The sequence below is a fragment of the Sceloporus occidentalis genome, unplaced genomic scaffold, assembly GCF_023333645.1.
Source record: "Sceloporus occidentalis isolate IW3139 unplaced genomic scaffold, rSceOcc1.0.p SCAF_286, whole genome shotgun sequence".
NCBI classification, from domain to species: domain Eukaryota; kingdom Metazoa; phylum Chordata; class Lepidosauria; order Squamata; family Phrynosomatidae; genus Sceloporus; species Sceloporus occidentalis.
Genome location: NW_028317266.1, coordinates 519,438 through 535,000, shown reverse-complemented (window position 1 = coordinate 535,000; position 15,563 = coordinate 519,438).

Genomic DNA, 15,563 nt, shown 5'->3' with positions numbered 1-15,563 from the left:
GACCCTCGGAGGTCTACCCGGCGGCAGGTTCACGGGAGCCGGGGCCGGGAGCCGCGGCCGGGACCGGGGCCGGGTAGGACCGCCGGTGCGGCACCCGGGCTGGGCGGCCCGAGGTCCGGGGAGCCCCTGGCGGGACCCTCGGGGGTCTGCCCCATGGTGGTCTTCCCGGGACCCGGCCCGGGACTTGGGCGGGTTGGACCGCCGGTGCTGCACCCGGGCTGGGCACCCCGAGGTCCGGGGAGCCCCTGGCGGGACCCTCGGGGGTCTGCCCCATGGTGGTCTTCCCGGGACCCGGCCCGGGACTTGGACGGGTTGGACCGCCGGTGCGGCACCCGGGCTGGTCCTCCCGAGGTCCGGGGAGCCCCTGGCGGGACCCTCGGGGATCTGCCCCATGGTGGTCTTCCCGGGACCCGGCCCGGGACTTGGGCGGGTTGGACCGCCGGTGCTGCACCCGGGCTGGGCACCCCGAGGTCCGGGGAGCCCCTGGCGGGACCCTCGGGGGTCTGCCCCATGGTGGTCTTCCCGGGACCCGGCCCGGGACTTGGGCGGGTTGGACCGCCGGTGCGGCACCCGGGCTGGTCACCCCGAGGTCCGGGGAGCCCCTGGCGGGACCCTCGGGGGTCTGCCCCATGGTGGTCTTCCCGGGACCCGGCCCGGGACTTGGGCGGGTTGGACCGCCGGTGCTGCACCCGGGCTGGTCACCCCGAGGTCCGGGGAGCCCCTGGCGGGACCCTCGGGGGTCTGCCCCATGGTGGTCTTCCCGGGACCCGGCCCGGGACTTGGGCGAGTTGGACCGCCGGTGCGGCACCCGGGCTGGTCCTCCCGAGGTCCGTGGAGCCCCTGGCGGGACCCTCGGGGGTCTGCCCCAAGGTGGTGTTCCCGGGAGACGGCCCGGGACTTGGGCGGGTTGGACCGCCGGTGCGGCACCCGGGCCGGGCGTCCCGAGTTCCGTGGAGCCCCGGGCGGGACCTTCGGAGGTCTACCGGCCGGGGCCGGGACCTGGCCGGCACCCGGGCTGGGCTTCGCGAGGTCGTTAGGAGCCGGCTCTCTGGAACAAGCAGCAGCTTCCCTATATATCCGGCGGAGGGTGCCTGACGTCCCTGGCGAACCGGGACGGAGTTCCACGTCACCACCGGGAAAACCCGGCCAGGCAGGCCGACTTCGATGGAGCGAGGGTCGGATGCGGCCGGCAAATCCGACCTCATTGACTTCCAGGGTTTCTCAAGCAACTTGACCTGCCATAAACGGGGACTTAGAGCAAAACTGCCGGCCGGCCGCGATCAACTTATGCGGCCGGGAACGGGCACTTTGGGCACATCAACATCTACAGGACACCTAAATGGATAAATCTGGATGGAATTTTCTGTCTTTTTACCTAATTTTGTGAGGATTCAGAGGGAAAATGAAAAAAACACAGATTTTTTTTTCTAATTCTTGCTACTTTTTACTAAATTTCTAATTCTAAATTTTCAGCTAATCATCCAACTATGGTATCAAAAGAAAGCTCTATCTCTCCTTGAAAAAACAATATATAGTTTATATGGGTACACTATTCACAGTAAAAGAGAATCATCGCTGAACCGACATAGCGCAAAAATGGCAAAATTTCTCCGGGATTGAAGGGGTTAAGCATTATACAAGTGAGGGATCAGCATTATTTATGGCATACAAAGATGCCAACAAAGCCTGCCAGAAGGTGATTAAAATGGCTAAATGAAAGACTAAATTGCCAAGGAGAATATAACCAATCCCAAGAAAAGTATGTAAATGGAAAAACGTTAAAGGTAGAGACTGTTGGTCCTTTATTATCTGAAACGGGAAACTTGGTCAGCAAGGATAGAGAGAAAGCAGACATCTTAAACACTTTTTTTTTAGTGTTTGGGGATTGGGTGTGCATGTGGCAGATGAAGTTCAACATAGATGCAAAGTTACGCATTATGGTAAAAATAACAATAATGCAACCTATACTATGAATGGAATATCCTTGGGGAAAACTACTAATGAGAAGCCCTTAGGATTAGGTAGACAGCAGATATGACACTAAAATACAATTACATATTTATATACACAGAGCCCTTCTCCAGCAATAGAATAGTAATACATACTGTATGTACATTATTTTAGCTTTTTGGACACAGGAGGAAATATTTCCATGTATAGTTAGCGTACAGTGAGCATAAATTTAAAATAAATAGTGGACATAAATATTACCGAGAGTGGGAGAGAGAAAAAGAATAGATATACAGATATATATTGTGTGTATATGACATAACTCACTTCCCAAAAGCTGTCTGTCGTGTCCTCAATTGATGTATTTGCGTCTTCGTAAGACCCTGACATGGTATAACCTTGTCTGTCACGCTATATGATAAAAGGGACAAGAAGATTAGAAAAGAAACCAATAATCAGTTCTTCTATAACCTTATACTGTAGAAGTTCAAGGTGTATGCAACCACAACAATTTGCTTACAAGGCAACAGTAAACCACCCTCCATGCAGTACAAAATTCTATTTGTAAATCTAGCTTAAGTTCAGTACAATTACATTGAATCCTCAGGAACTGAGTATCCCTTTTTCAAATAGGATTGACAACCTACGCTTGAACCAACATGTGCCAAAGTGAAATACTAAAATAATTACTTGAAAATTGTTCAAAGTGCATAGTAAATTCCAAGTTATAATCTTTATAATTAATCCCTTAACCCCTTCCGTACCGGGACGTAACTGGTACTTCACATGTCACCGTCAGACTGGGATGTACCAGGTACGTCTTCCCCAAAAAATGCGCTGCTGCTGTCTGCCCGGGTGTCTGAGCAGACAGCACAGCCACCCAGAGCGCCCCCCCCGAGCCTTTGATCACTCCCACGGAGTGATTCTGTAGGCTGAAAACGCGATTGCAGGAAAACCACAGGCAGCTTCAAGGAAGGGGGTTGTGTGTTGATTGGTTCCCCACTGCTGCCTGATCGCTCCCTTCAATGCCCGTTTTGTTCGGGGTTCTGCTGCTGAAGCCCAGGCAGACCAGCAACAGCAAAAATGGGCCCCCACAAGCCCTTTGATCACTCCTGTAGGCAAGGAAGCCTACAGGAGTGATCAAAGAGACTCCTCCCTGCAATCACTGGTCTATAGGCAAGCAACTGCGTCCCAGCTGCCAGAGGCAGCTTCAGGGACAGGGGGAGAGGGTTCTTCGGAGCAACCCCAACCCTCCCCTGTTGCCTGATCGCTCCATGAGAGCGACAGTGCAGCTTTAACTCCTTAAATGCTGCAGTGTGTATGACACAATCGTGGCATTGCAGGTGTTAATAGTTGTCCCCACAAGCTTCTGGGGACTAAATATCAGTCAATGCTGTGCTCCAATGGGGCATCAGCATTGAAAGACTAAAAAAAAAATAGAGAAAAAAAAACAGCACTGACCTGAAAGTCCAGGGTGCTTCCAGGTCAAATGCTGTGAGTTTAGTAAGCGGGCTGATGATGATCAGATCACTCCTGGCCAATAGGAGTGATCTGATCATTATGGTAGCCCCTGGATGACCCTGCCTTAGAAAGAGAGTGGGGTCATCTAGGGTAATTGTGGAAAAAAATAATAAAAAAATAAAATAATTATTACCCGATTACTTGGTGACATTTTAAGTCACTGATAATTGATCGGTCTCCCTTGACTTGTCTACTGTTCATAAACATATACTTTTATGGGGTAATTAAAATTGGGGGCTTCCAAAATGACCCAAATGGGATATGGGCCCAGCAAACCAGTTTCTGAAATATCGAAAATTGAAAACTGAAATGCGCATATTCCAGTTTTGGCCTCATAGCTTCCTCAAAAAATGCATGAACCATCCATGTGAGGCCTTGTTGGAACCGGGTGATGTTGGTGAACACAATTTGGTGCATTTTTTCTGCAGTTGCACATATGCTATACAAAATATAATCTTAAATCTAAAGAAACATTGCAACATATACAAAAAATATAAAAAATACCTCAAAATTTGGCATCAATTGGTGATAAAATCCCTGTTTGAAAAGTGTGAAAAAAACTTGAAGGCAGATACTTATCCAACAAACAATGCCATCAGTGAGGTATCAGATTGGCCCTAAATTTATTCTGCAACATGACAACTATCTTCAGCATATAAAAGAACAAGGAGTCCAGGAAGTGATGGTATGCCCCCCACAGCGCCCTGATCTCAACCTCACTGAGTCTGTATGGGAATACACAAAGAGAGAGAGGCAACTGAGGCTGCCTAAATCCACGCTGTTATTTATATAGCGCTAAGAATTTAAGCAGCCCTTAATACAATACATATATTCAAGGGGTATAACAAGACGAGAATTGACAGGCTAAGACAAACCGTTACATTACGTGGAGAGAGCCCTGCTCACAAGCTTACAATCTTGATTTAATGGGGTGACAAACATAAGGCACAGAGAGGTAGTGAGAGGTAGTGTGGGGTTGTATCAGTGACAAGGACGTTCTAGCAGCTAAGATGGTATGCTTCTCTGAAGAAGTGAGTTTTGAGATGTTTCTTGAATGTTGGGAGGGAGGGTGAATGCTGAAAGGTTGGTGGAAGATATGGGGCAACTCAAGTGAAATCTTGTAGATGGGAAAATGAAGAGGAGATAAGAGGAGAGCCTTAGCCCATGGGAAGAACGTAAGGATCAAGTACGAGAGTATTTGCTTATGAGGGCAGAAATGTAGGGATGAGCAGTGTCATGGAGGACCTTATATGTTAGTACCAGGATTTTAAATTTAATTCTAAAAAGGAAATAGGGAGCCAGTGGAGGATTCCACAGAGAGGGGAAGCAGAAGGGGAGTGGTGAGCAAGGAAGATAAGCCTAGCATCAGCATTTAGGAAAGACTGCAGAGTAGAGAGTTGAGATAGTGGTATGCCAGCCATAAGAGTGTTCCAGTAGTCAAAACGGGAAATAAGCGAATGAACCAGAGTTTTTGTGGATTCTTGGGTGACGAAGGGGCGGATGCAAGAGATGTTTTTTAGGTGCAAGTGGCAGGATCTGTCGAGGGACTGAACGTGAGGGATGATGGAGAGGTTTGAGTCAAGGATGACCCCAAGGCATCGGGCCTAGTTAGCAGGAGAGATAGTCGTATTGTCAATGGTGAAAGCATTTTTCCACACTTGCCTATATCTTTTACACAGTACTGTATATTATTATATATATATTAAACACAATTATATACTGTATACCGTATTGGCCCGAATATAGGCCGCACTTTCCCCCCCCACTTTAAGTCTTTAAAGTGGGGGTGCGGCCTATATTCGGGGTCTAGCGCCCGACGCCCGGGACATGCAGTTCCGGGCGCCGGGCAGACAGCAGGGTTAGTATACAGATCCCCCGCAGTGGTGCAGGGGACCCGTATCCTACTCTCTGGTACGCTCAGACAGCCTCCCCTGCCGGCACTTTCCACGGGGGGCCACGTCTGCGCGATGCGTGCGTAAACAACCTCCACTGCCGGTACGTCTGCACGATGTGCTTTAACAATCTCCCTTGCTGGGAATTCCTACGATGGGAGTCCCGGCAAGGGAGATTGTTAAAGCACATCGTGCAGACGTGCCGGCAGCGGAGATTGTTTACGCGCATCGCCGCAGCCGGTGAACGTCCGCACGATGCGTTTTACCTCTGCCCCCAAGATTTACCAGAGCAGACTCCCAGGTGTCTTGCGGGGCCGGCGGGGGACATCTACGCGATACACGTATACAACTTCCGGTGCCGGCACTTCCGCTGAGTGCGGGCACCGGGAGTTGTATACGCGTATTGCGTAGATGTCCCCCTCCGGCCCCGCAAGACACCCGGGAGTCTGCTCTGGTTAGTCGGGGGGGGCAGAGTGGCAGCATATCTCGAGGGGGAGAGGACAGAGTGGCAGCATATCTCGGGGGGAGGGGACAGAGTGGCAGCATATCTCGAGGGGGGGAGGACAGAGTGGCAGCATATCTCGAGGGGGGGAGGACAGAGTGGCAGCATATCTCGAGGGGGGGAGGACAGAGTGGCAGCATATCTCAAGGGGGGGAGGACAGAGTGGCAGCATATCTATTAAAAAACTTTTTCATTAAAAAAGCACCAAACTTTTAGGGTGCGGCCTATATTCGGGTGCGGCCTATATCCGAGCCAATACGGTATATACACACGATATGGACAAAAACATTAGGACACGTGATTATACCAACAGGGATTTTTATGACATTGCATTCTAAATACATAAACATTAATATGTAGTTGGTACCCCCTTAGCAGCTATAACAGCTTCCACTCTTCTGGAAAGGCTTTCCACAAGATTTTGGTGTTTTTCTGCAGGAATTTTTGCCATTCATCAAGTAGAGCATTTGTGTGGTCAGACCCTGATGTTGGAAGAGAACACCTGTCTAGCAATCTCTGTTCCAGTCAAAGGTGTTCAATGGGGTTGAGGTCTGGGGTCTGGGTCATTTTGGGCAATGCTATGCTTCCAACTTTGTGGGAACAGTTTGGGGAAGGCCCTTTTCTATAACAGCATGACTGTGCCCCAAGTGCACAAAGCAAGGTCCATAAAGACGTGGTTGGATGAATTTGGTGTGGAGGAATTTGACTGGCCTGCACAGAACCCTGTAGGATGTACCAGTAGGTCATGACTTTTTTCCGGCGGGAGATCAGGCTGTCTTTCCCCCATGAGCAGAAACCATCATCGCTGGCTTCCTGCTGACCAATTGTTTTTAACAGCTGCCAATGTTGAGTGTTGGAAGGCCATTGCATAAGGAATGCCCGGTCACATGGTCAGCATTCCCTTACAGGAGACTTCACTGCTGATGTCAACTGAGAGGTCATTGGAGAACAGCATATCCCCTGCAGAGTCTGTGTAGACCCTGCTGGGACATCCAATCACTCCCCTTGCGGGTCAATCACACAGATTGCAATCCCTAATGCAAGTTTAGTGTAAATAGGAAATAATGTTTCTCCCTCTTCCCTTCTTATTTTCATCTATTTGAATAAATTAAAAATCACTAAAAATAAATAAAAACTAAACAATAAAGTGAGCTAAGTTGTATCATTATCACATTACTGGCATAATAACATGTTCTATCAATGTTCTATCCATATTGCACCGATAACAGAGCAAAAAAAATAAATAATAATAATAATTAAAAAAAAAACACCGGCCCCGTTCACTACCTCCAAACTCGTTAAGTCATAACTATTAAAAAATACTACCCTATTAGGCTACTATGTAAGGGATGGATGTAGCCCTCTAGAACATAAAAAAATTTAATTTGCCAGCTTCAAAGATTGGCGACATAGGACTTGGGGGCAGTAGGACCAGATGTTAAAGTTCCAAGTAAAAAAATGCGCACTTCCTAAATGTGGTATTTTACCTCCCAAACAACCCGACAAACCCATGCAGGGAGGGTATCACTGTACTTGGGAGATGTTGCTGAACACATATCGGGGTCTTGTTTGAAAGTGACATACACCAGAAGCTGTAAATTCATACCTGAAATGCAATTTTTGTGATAAAAAACACACAAAATAAATTACTACCACAAAGTTTGACAAAGGGTGGTAGTAGAATTAGTGCATGGAAAGGCTTAAGATACAAGCATTTGAAATACCTTGAGGTGTCTAGTTTTCAAAAATATATGGTTTGATGGGGTAAATTGCATTGACTGGCTTTAAAGATACCTGAAATAGCACATGCAGCAGAATGACTAGATTTGGAAAAAATATATATATTTTGCAAAAAGCTACTTGTACTTATTGCCCAATAACTTGCAGAAAAAAGCATAAAAATTGGATATTTCTAAACTCGGGATATTTTTTGTTTAGCAGGTTTTTTCATTAGCTTTTTTGGATGAGTATAATAAAAAAACAAACATACATGTAACACATTAACTGGTGTGGGTACACTAAATGGGTGAGGAGAAATTTACATCAAAACACAAGCATCGCAAAAGTGTTAAAACAGCCTCGGTCCCAAAACATACAAAAGGTAAAACACAATTTGAAGGATTTGATCAGCCAACTCTAGGTCCATGAAACAGCTGTTGTCTGCAGAGTCAATGACAGCATAAGAAGAATTTGTGTTCCACTGTCAGGAAAGAGGAACAGTAAGAAGGGAAAATAACTGGGCCTTCAGAAGGCTCTTTACTTGATCTACAGGGTGGCAAAAGATACCAGGCCATTCAGTTTGGAGTTGTTACTCAGCATTGCATGGAAAAAGGTTCTATAGACAAAGGACATGTCTCCCAACATTTCAAAGGGCGAAGAAAGCATATGGTTAAAGGTGTGACTAAGAGGCATGGATGTACAGGATTTTTTTGTAATCTAGTGATTTATTGCTGTTTATATAAAAGAGTGCATTATTTAGAAGAATATGTTTCATTTATGCAATGCTTTGGGATATATACCAGTGTGTGTGTATATGTGTATGTAAGTACATAAAACACAGCTATTTCGATTGCAATTATTGGATGATGAGAATGCTGTCTGGTAATGCAATGTTTGCATGTAGTGTCCTAGCTATGCCTTTTAAAGAAGTAGATGTTATGTAAGAACTAGAAAATAGGGGTCTGAATTATCTGAATACAAGGTTAAAAGGTAACAAGGCCACAAATTACAAAATCTAGTTGGTCAAATAAATTATATTTGTATCATGGATAGAGAATACCTTATTAGACTACCTTGTAGATCAGACATTACCTGATTACCACAACAAAATTTAATAAATAAACTTAAGAAACAACATAAATAGCAGTAATAAAATGTTTTATTATTATAAATGTATTTACCTCCGGGTACATTCGTTTTGTGGATGGTTATGTGTTTCTGAGTTTATCTATAGATACCAAAGAGGAGGTTTGTGTACTTATTAGCACAAGAACACAAAATGCTTACTGGATAGCACAAAGACAGAGCTACCTAACGGACATATCAGGCTCTGTAACAATAGAAATGACAGGTACAGTAAAAATTGTATACTACCATTCAGAAAGCATTACCAGTATTCGCTATAAGAATGGTGCACATATAGAAAATGTTTGTAAAAAAACATCGAGTTAAACCACGGGTACAAAACAGAGGAGCTGAAGTAAAGAGAAAACGGTGGGGTTTGGACAGCGCGCACAAGTGTTTACAAATACTGATTTATAATAGTTTGCCAGAGATTGGCCTTTTTCTGCAGTGGCTAACAAATAAACAGGCTAAATGGGCGATTCAAACATTAAACGTTAGGCTGTTATTTCGGTATACGTGACCTCAAGACAGGAAGCAACTAAGATGGGTTATTCCTATAAGGAGTGGGGTCACGTATGTGCATGCACTGTGTACGTGCATAAATTGTAATAACGGAAAGATTTGGTGGATTGGGGAAACAGTATTAATCCAAGAATAATAGACAAACGATGTAGAGACGTGACTGGGACTAGAAGCATAGAGGAAAAAATATTTAGTATGAATGTATTTGGAGGTGACACGATTGGTACGATGTAACTACATAGGTTAGATACACTATACGGTAAAATGTTAGCCTGGTATTTACATCAGGCTGGTAGAGCTAGTATAAGAATATGCTTACCTGATTATGTCGATGTAAGGTTTCACATGCAACGTAGATCAGAAAATCCTTATTCTAAAAATAACCTCAAAACTGCCTGTATATCCTAGTTACACGCTTTTTTTTTCTTCCGGGACTATTTCTTCCACTATATATTCTGCTTTTATGTCCTCTCTTTCTTATACTAACAGAACGAATATAACGCCTGACACCTCTGCAGGCAAAACAACAAACCCCTCCTTCTTCACCGATTCCTTGTTCCAACCTTCTTTCTAGCCTGATGGTCCCCATGGTAACTGAGCATCTCAACGCACTCGGCTGTAATTAGAGGCGCTTACGCACATAATTGTACAAGCTCCCCTGTAAAGGGCATGGTATGTAAAAAGTAATGTATAAGAAGTGATACACGAGTTGCTGAATAAGAAATAAAGGCGTTAGGGACCTCTCTGTAAAAAAAAAAAATAAAAAAAAAAAAGCTAATTAACCACGAGACATGGGTCTGATAAAGACAGTTAGAAGATGCCACCATAAGAAAATTGTTCCCTTCTGACAATGTCTGTGTATGAGCATTGACCCGTACGTGTTTGTATGTGAGCATGAATGTGTGTATAATTTGTGTGTGTTTATATATGTGTGCCTGTGTGTATGTTGGAATGCCTGTGTGTATGCTGGGCTAATGCAGGGGTTTGGCATTGGAAGGGTTAACCTAGCCAGATGTGTTTTACAGCCAACAACTTGCCCTCTTAAGCCACTCAGACTGACTGACACCTTTTACATACCAGAGCCCTGCCATAAATTCATTCAGGTTCAGCCTCAGTGACCATTAGTGGTAACTCCCCTATGATATAGAATTTAGGGTGATCGTCTTCTATGCTGGGTTTGGGTCATCTTGAGGACACAATGGGATCTGTCAATCTTAAGAGTTATATGTTAAGAGTAAATATGTTTGATACTAAGGGCTAGGCCTGGGATGTCTTTCTGTGACACTGAAGGGGCGGAACATCTCACCAGGGGATAAAATTAAGTGCTTTTTTTTTTTTTGGAAAATCAGAGAACCTCTCCTGGAACTTTCTATGGATTTGGAACATCACTGAAAATCCTTAAATTCAACAAGGACATTGAGGGTCCCGCAGATGACCTATATGGGTTTTATATAATTATTTTTTTCTGTGTTTCTCCTTGTTTATTTTTACAAACTGTATCTAATGCTGTGTGTCTAAATTGTTATAACCTTTGTTCATATTTTTGTACATAAACACTGTGACATTTAACATAGTTCATAAGGTTGAAAAAAGACCAAAGTCCATCAAGTTCAACCTATATACATATTGTGTCCCTACTGTGTTGATCCAGAGGAAGGCAAAAAACCCTTATGAAGCAGATGCCAATTGCCCCATACCAGGGGGAAAATTCCTTCCCGACTCCAAATATGGCAATCAGAATAAATCCCTGGATCAACGTTCTGTCCCTATTAATCTAATATCCATAACTTGTAATATTATTGCTTTCAAGAAACACGTCCAGGCTCCTTTTGAACTCTTTTATTGAGTTTACCATCACCACTTCCTCTGGCAGAGAGTTCCATAATCTCACCGCTCTTACTGTAAAGAACCCCCGTCTGTGCTGGTGTAGAAACCTTCTTTCCTCCAGCCGTAGAGGATGTCCCCTTGTTATAGATACAGTCCTGGGTATAAATAGGTCCTGGGAGTGATCTCTGTACTGTCCCCTTATATATTTATACATAGTTATTAAGTCCCCCCTAAGCCGTCTTTTTTCCAAACTAAATAACCCCAATTCTGATAATCTTTCTGGGTACTGTAGTCCTCCCATTCCCCTTATTACTCTGGTTGCCCGTCTTTGAACCCTCTCCAGCTCCACTATATCTTTCTTGTACACTGGTGCCCAGTACTGTACACAGTATTCCATGTGTGGTCTGACTAGTGACTTGTACAGGGGTAGAATTATTTCCTTGTCGTGGGCATCTATGCCCCTTTTGATGCACCCCATGATTTTATTTGCCTTAGCAGCAGCTGCCTGACACTGGTCGCTACAGGTAAATTTACTGTTAACTAAAACTCCTAAGTCCTTTTCCATGTCAGTCGTCCCCAGTGTTTTCCCATTTAATACATATTCCCAGCCTGGATTTTTCTTCCCCATGTGCATAACCTTACATTTATCTGTGTTGAACCTCATCTGCCACATCCCAGCCCAAGCCTCCAACCTATGCAGATCCATTTGTAATCGTGCGCTGTCCTCTATTGTGTTAACCACGTTACAGAGCTTAGTATCGTCTGCAAAGATTGATACTTTACTATGCAATCCCTCTACAAGGTCATTAATAAATATATTAAAAAGAATAGGACCCAAAACTGACCCCTGTGGTACCCCACAAGCAACAGTCACCCACTCAGAGTATGTACCATTAATAACCACCCTCTGTTTCCTATCACTGAGCCAGTTACTTACCCACATACACACATTCTCCCCCAGCCCAAGCATTCTCATTTTATGTACGAGCCTTTTATGTGGCACCGTATCAAATGCTTTGGAAAAATCAAGATATACGACATCCAGCGATTCACCCCGATCCAGTCTTGAGCTCACCTCCTCATAAAAGCTGATCAGGTTAGTTTGACAGGACCGATCCCTTGTAAACCCATGCTGATATGGAGTCATACACTTATTTTCATTGAGATACTCCAAAATAGCATCTCTTAGGAAACCCTCAAACAGTTTACACACAACAGAAGTTAAACTAACAGGCCTATAATTCCCCGGGTCACTTTTTGTCCCCTTTTTGAATATTGGCACAACATTTGCTATGCGCCAGTCCTGGGGAACAGACCCTGTCACTATAGAGTCCTTGAATATTAGAAATAGGGGTCTGTCTATTACATTACTTAACTCCCTTAGAACGCGGGGGTGAATGCCATCTGGACCTGGTGATTTGTCTATTTTGATTTTTTTTAGGCGGCACTGCACTTCTTCCTGGGTTAGACAGGCGACATGTACTGGGGCATTTATCTCATCCTGCTGTATATTACCTGGCATTTCATTTTCCTCTGTGAATACAGCAGAGAAGAATATATTTAATAGATTAGCTTTTTCCTGATCCCCGTCTATAACTTCTCCCTCATTACTTTTTAAGGGGCCAACGCTTTCATTGTTAACCTTTTTACTATTTATATAGTTAAAGAACATTTTGGGGTTTGTTTTACTCTCTTTGGCAATGAGTCTTTCTGTCTCCAATTTTGCTGCTTTTATCTGATTTTTACATATTTTATTTTTTTCCCGATAGCTTTTTAGTGCTTCCTCACTGCCTTCCTGTTTTAGTAGCTTAAATGCCTTTTTTTTGCCATTTATTGCCCCCTTTACATTTTTATTTATCCACATTGGTTTTCTCTTGTTCCTGACTCTTTTATTCCCATACGGTATGTACCTTTCACAGTGAGAATTTAAGATATTCTTAAAAATCTCCCATTGAGCGTCTGTACTCTTGTTTTTGAGGACATTTTCCCAATTTACAGTGTTAAGGGCTTCTCTTAGTTGATCAAACTTTGCCCTCCTAAAGTGCATAGTTCTTGTGGCTCCTCTAAGAGTTCCCTTATTGAAGGACAAGTTATAATGCATCATATTGTGATCACTATTTCCTAGATGTCCCCTGACCTGCACATTAGTTACTCTGTCAGGTCTGTTGGTTAATATTAAGTCCAGTAGGGCGCCCCCTCTGGTCGGGTCCTGTACCATTTGGGACAGATAATTATCCTTACTTATAGTCAGAAACCGGTTTCCTTTATGAGATTCACAGGTCTCGGTTTCCCAGTTTATGTCGGGATAGTTAAAGTCCCCCATAATAACCACCTCATTGTGATTAGCTGCCTTGTTTATTTGCTTTAATAATTGATCTTCTGCTGCTTCCATTATATTTGGTGGCTTATAGCAAACCCCGATCAGTATTTTATTATTTTTCTTTCCATATATTTCTACCCATAATGACTCCACATTATCATTTCCCTCACATATATTCTCCCGCAGTGTGGCCTTTAGGCTGGACTTTACATAAAGGCAAACTCCTCCCCCTTTTCGTTTTTTCCGATCCTTCCTGAATAGACTATACCCCTGTATGTTAACCGCCCAGTCATAGCTATCATCCAACCATGTCTCTGTTATACCCACTATGTCATAATTTTCTTCAGACATTATTAACTCCAGTTCGTCAGTTTTATTGGTCAGACTTCTGGCATTAGTAAGCATACAATTTAGAGGTGTATGGTTTTTTTCCCTATGAAGCCTATCCCTATTAACTATTCTAACCCCTCCCTCTGCTCCACCCCCAGGTACATTTATAAGCCCCAGCTCTCTATCTACACTATCTTCCCCTTCTATATTGTAGTTTCCCTCCCCCCCTTTCCCTAGTTTAAACACTCCTCCACCCTTCTGACCATCTTCTCCCCAAGCACAGCTGCACCCTCCCCATTGAGGTGCAGCCCGTCCCTACCGTAGAGCCTGTATCCGACAGAGAAGTCGGCCCAGTTCTCCATGAACCCAAACCCCTCCTTCCTACACCAGCTTCTGAGCCACTTGTTTAGCTCCCTAATCTCCCGCTGCCTCTCTGGTGTGGCACGTGGTACAGGTAATATTTCAGAAAATACTACCTTGGAGGTCCTTGCCTTAAGCTTGCTACCTAAGTCCCTGAAATCATTTTTAAGGACACTCCGCCTCCCTCTCACTTTGTCATTGGTGCCAATGTGCACCATGACTGCTGGGTCTTCTCCAGCCCCTCCCAGTAATCTGTCAACCCGATCCGCGATGTGCCGAACTCGAGCGCCAGGCAGACAACACACTGTTCGGCGATCCCGGTCTTTGTGACAGATCGCCCTGTCTGTCCCCCTAATAATTGAGTCCCCCACTACCAGCACCTGTCTGGCCTGCCCTGTGCTCCTCCTTCCCTCCTTACTGGAGCAGACACCCCTCTGGTGGTCAGAGGCAGTGACTTGCTGCAGTACTGCTAACTCTGAACTAACATCCCCCTCATCTGCCAACCGGGCAAACTTGTTGGGGTGTGCTAGATCAGGACTAGCCTCCCTGGCGCTTTTCCCCCTACCCCGCCTTCTAACTGTAACCCAGCTAGCTGCCTGACTGTCCTGTACCTCCATCCCACTATCCTCCACCACCTCTACCTGCGAGAGAGCTTGCTCAGTGAGCAGCAGACTCCTCTCCAAGTTGTCAATAGATCTCAGTGTTGCCAGTTGCTCCTCTAGACTCAGGATTTGTGCTTCCAAATGAGCAACCCGCACACATCTCGCACAGCAATATGCACCCTCGAAGCGCTGCTCAAGGATTGCATACATTGAGCAAGATGTACACCTGACCGCATTGTCAAACATGGAGGACATCTTGGCAATGGGGATAGCTCCAATAACTGGCAAAAACAGACAGTAAGGCGCAAAATATATATAAATATATTATATGCAATCACAAGGATTTATACTTTACCCTCCTTCTTGCTTTTTAACTCCTTTTTGCTTGTAACTCCTCACTTAGAGATGTCACTTAGGAGATTCGCCCCAGCTCAGGATTCGCTTGTGTGTCCAAGCTAAATGCAACTGCAAAAGCCAAGCAGAACTCACAGAGAAGGTTACTTAATTAGCAACACACCTGAAATAGCCCTTACCCTTTTTTTTTGCTTTTTTCAACAAAACTTTACACTGAACACAACACAAACAAACACAGTGCTCCCCCTTGCAATAGTAATGAATATACTCTCCTTCTTTGCTTGTAACTCCTCACTTAGAGATGTCACTTAGGAGATTCGCCCCAGCTCAGGATTCGCTTGTGTGTCCAAGCTAAATGCAACTGCAAAAGCCAAGCAGAACTCACAGAGAAGGTTACTTAATTAGCAACACACCTGAAATTTGTCAGATTAAACTACATATTAATACAGTTTCTGTCTCTGTGCTCTAAACGAACTCTACCTTCCGGGAATAAACCACGTTACTTATCTTAAATTGGGTTTTTATTAGACTTGTGCATT